Source organism: Panicum virgatum, chromosome 1K, assembly GCF_016808335.1.
Source record: "Panicum virgatum strain AP13 chromosome 1K, P.virgatum_v5, whole genome shotgun sequence".
NCBI lineage: Eukaryota > Viridiplantae > Streptophyta > Magnoliopsida > Poales > Poaceae > Panicum > Panicum virgatum.
The window spans coordinates 23,454,743-23,458,930 of record NC_053136.1 but is presented as its reverse complement, the minus strand read 5'-3'; the positions used below and the strand labels follow the sequence as shown (position 1 = coordinate 23,458,930).

At 50.0% G+C, this 4,188-nt stretch overlaps 1 non-coding gene across 1 annotated transcript; it reads left to right on the top strand.

Annotated features, from left to right (window-relative positions):
- Window positions 1-584: 584 nt before the first annotated feature.
- LOC120658558 lies at window positions 585-688 on the top strand. The gene has a single exon (XR_005668731.1). It is a non-coding gene; the product is annotated as a small nucleolar RNA R71 (small nucleolar RNA).
- Window positions 689-4,188: the final 3,500 nt, after the last annotated feature.

The following is a 4,188-nucleotide window of genomic DNA, read 5'->3' as shown; positions in this document are numbered from 1 at the left end:
CTTAACATTTAAACTTTCTAGGGATTTGTCATTGGCCAAAAACTTGGCCAAGAACAAGGTCCCTCAAGGGAGGTTGATTCGAATTGAAATTCGAATTGTAAGAAGGATTATAGTTGTTACCTCTCTGGAATGGTGGACGTGGCTGGTTCCACCCCTGGCCTTCTTGTTGTGGACGATACCCGTTGTTGTTGTTATTGTTGAGGTAGGCGCAGTCTTCACGGGTTTTAGGGCAGTCGTTCCCCAAATGTCCTTCATTGCCACAGACTTCGCACGTGAAGTGCGATTCCATGGCACAAGCATAGTTTTCTCTATGCTTCTTGAATTCGGCCCTTTCGCCGAGATGCTTCAGTAGGAGGTTCAGCTTGGCAACGATCATATCCATATCCTTGACGGTATGCATGCCCTTTGTGCGGGGTTGGAGTCGTTCATCGCTCCACTCCTAATTGGAGACCATCTTCTCGACCAATTCTTTGGCTTTGGCTATGGTCAAGTCGAGAAAGGCTCCTCCAACAGAGGCATCAATATTGGCTCGAGATGTCGTTGTGATCCCAATGTAGAAGCTTTGAAGGACGAGCCACTCGTCCATGCCGTGGTGAGGACAGGCTAGGATGTATTCTTGCAGCCTCTCCCAAGCTTCCGGGATGGATTCCATCCCCGTCTGCTGGAAACTTGATATTCTTCCGCGCAGGGCATTTGTTTTGCCCAGCGGGAAGAATTTAGTGAGGAACGCCTTGGAGCATTTGGCCCAAGTGTCAATGTCCTTTTCCTTGTAAAACCATTGTTTCTCCTTCCTCAGAGGGAGAAGGGAAATAGACGAAGCTTGATTGCATCGGCAGCGACACCCCGTATGACAACGGTGTCGCAGAGCTCCAGAAAATTCTGCAAATGAGCATTTGCGTCCTCATTTGGCTTGCCACAGTATGGGCTAGCCTGCACCATGTTAATGAGGCTTGATTTGAGCTCGAAGTTCATGTCCCCGACGTTGATGTTGGGGCCAGTGGCCACATTGTCGGTGGAGGGAACGGAGAACTCGCGGAGAGTCTTTTCAGCCATAGCCTAAGGAACAAGTGGTGCTTCCTGAATGGGTTCCTATGCTCAAGGATGGCGAGAGGAGGAACAACGCGAGGTCGTGCCCTTCTCACGAGCCTCTGTGGATTGTCTGTGTAGTTTTCCGGTAGGGAGAAACCAGTCATACACTACCCCTGTCTTCTTTCAAATCAAAAAATAGAAGAAGACATAAAGTGACATTAGCCTGAAAGAGTAAAGACTATATCCTGAGTACAAAGCCTAAGTTAATATCAGCACAATAACTTTGTTCACATGCCGTCCCCGGCAACGGTGCCAGAAATGCTTGTTGGCATTTCTTAAGTCAATACCGGGTTCGCAATGACCTCGGTAACAACCTCAGAATTGCCTGTTGGCGGTTCTTAGTGCAATCACTAGAAATGAGGGCATCGAACCCATCCTAGCAACTGCACCCAAGGGGTGCCACTCTCGTGGTATAATCAATACGATTACAGATGGATCCGCAAGTGCACGGATATACCGTTGTAGCATTTCATCTGGAGAGTAAGGGTATCGTCATTTATTTGTGTCCCAAAGGACGGCAGCAGCAAAGGTATTGTACTTAACATTAACCATGACATTGTGCCTCAAGCAATAGGCAAAACTCTAACAGGGGTAAGTCCAGGTAAAGAATAAGCAAGGGTAATGTGACACAGCACACATCCACACTCCAAGAGGAAGGAATAAAAGAGAGAAACCACAAAAGAAAGAGACTACTCTATCCTACATTAAGTTAGCTGGAGCATAGGCTAGGTTAGATGTCCTAGTGCTTCTATCCAAAGCTGGGGTTATGTTAGGACATGGTTAGGACTGCAGGTTCCAGGAAAATGGGATAGCGGGGAGAAGGTCCCGGACTGTAGTACAACCAGTCCCGTTACCTCTTTGCATGAACTCCTACACCGAACCCGAACGTTGGGGAATACGCTAAACGCAACACAGCTGTTACACCGGATGGACAGGACTGTCACCACCTGCCGTCTACCCCAGTCACACCGTGGAGCACGGTCATATCCGATGGATCCCACATACCCGAGCACCACGCTCGTGTATGAAGTCACTACTCTAGCGTCCCCGGGTCTCCCACCCTTCGGATGGACAAGTAAAACACTAGAGCAAGCCCGAAAGCACAACGAACCTCTATCCGTACCCGGATATCTGGCCTAACCAAGACCTTTGCATAACTTATGAATGAACTAAGCATGGATTGATAAACTATCAAGATAGTAAAAGCAACCATGGCACATATCTATATTATGAATATAAGTCTGACAAGATGAATACAAAGCCATACTGGGAGCCGAGTGTTGGGGGCGCCACCTTCGGCCATCGACCGAAGGCCTGCGCGCAATTTGAATGCAACAACAAGGTCTCCTCCCGGCTCGGCAAGTCGAGCAGTCAAAGGGCTTCAAGCTTCGGGCGAAGATAGAGGCACCTACGGCGAAAACGGATTCGCCACAGGCGAAGACGAAGAGAAGCGAAGAGTGACGAAGACCGAGGCGCCTACGGCGAAGACCGGTTCGCCACAGGCGAAGACGAAGAGAAGAGAAGAAGAGGCGAAGACCAGGGCGCCTAGGGCGAAGACTAGGGCGCCTAGGGCGAAGACCAGGGCGCCGATTGCGAAGTCGAAGACCTTCGAAAGCCACGAAGGGAATCTTGTATTGGGCCAAATGGGCTGTAATGGGCCCAATGGGCCGAAGAGGCTCGGATGCAATTTACCAAATTATGTAAAAATACGGTTGTACCCCGGGAATATAGTTGTTAGGGGGCATTACGGTGTAATAACCGAGGGTGGTAGGTGAACCGTCACCTATAAATACCCGACCCCTGTACATTGATGGGACACATTGAATACAGAGAGAGAATCCAATTTATTGCTCGAAGCCTCGTTTCTAGCTTGGAGTTGTTCACTTCGACTGGTGCGCTCTTTCTTCATTGTTGTAGTGTTCGTCCGTTCCGGAAGCACTCTCCACCAATAGTTTGGCGCCCACCCGTCGGTTCGACACAACACGCCACACCACATGGTGGCGAAGAAGAAGGGAGACGCTACTACCACTTCGACAGACATGACAACAACGACGACACCTTCGCAAGACGAAGCCGCCCCCGGACAAGAGCCCGCAACCGGCAACGAAGACATCACCGTCGAAGACATCGCAGAAGGTCAACACGAAGTCGATCTGCTGGACCTTGGCATCTCTGCTGAAGACATCGCTGCAATGCAAAGGGTTGATGCTCGCCTTGAAGAGGCGCGAAGAGCCAAGATACAAGCTCTTCAGGAAGAATCAACGGAGCCTCAAATCATCACGAGGGCGAAGGGGAAGGAAATAATGTTAACTAAAGTAGAAAGGCAAGAGCAGTACAACAAACCCACTGCCGCTGCAAATGATCATGACTCAAATCATCACGACTCAAATCATCGCTGCAAGGCATTACAAGAGAAGATCAGGGCACAACGACTGATGCTTGAAAAAATGCAGGCACCGCAGCCACCACAGCCACTGCCGAAGGGCACGGTCGCAACAAACCCACCAAGAAACGCAAGGGTCCGAACAAGGACTATACCAGTCGAAGAGATCTCTGACCAGTCTGAGCCAGAGGAGGAAGGGTATTATCAAAGGGGCCACCCGTGAAGAACACCATTGTCCGAAGAGTTGGAAGAGATACAATGGCCTCATCGCCTCAACCCAGCAGTACTGCCTCAGTTTGATGGTGTGTCCGACCCCGAAGAGTTTCTCCTGAAATACGAAGCCACCATAGAGGCAGCCGGAGGAGGCACAGCGTGCAAGGCAAAGGCTCTTGTCCTCGCGCTGTGAGGACTGGCTCAGCGATGGTATGCAAACATACCCCCAGGAAACATTCTATCATGGAACCAGCTTCGTTCCCAGTTACGCTCAAGTTTTCGAGCCATCAGGCCCGACGAAGTCACATCCTGCGACTTCCATAACTTGAAGCAAGGAAGCATGACTTTATAGGAGTACCTTCAAAGCTTGATAAAGCTTTGCGCAAGAGGGCCAGACATCACTAACCAGAGCATTATCGACTCAGTAGTCAATGGGATCAGCCTCGGCCCATGCGGGGAATACTTAACCCGACGAAGGTCGAAGATAGTTACCAAATTGTTCG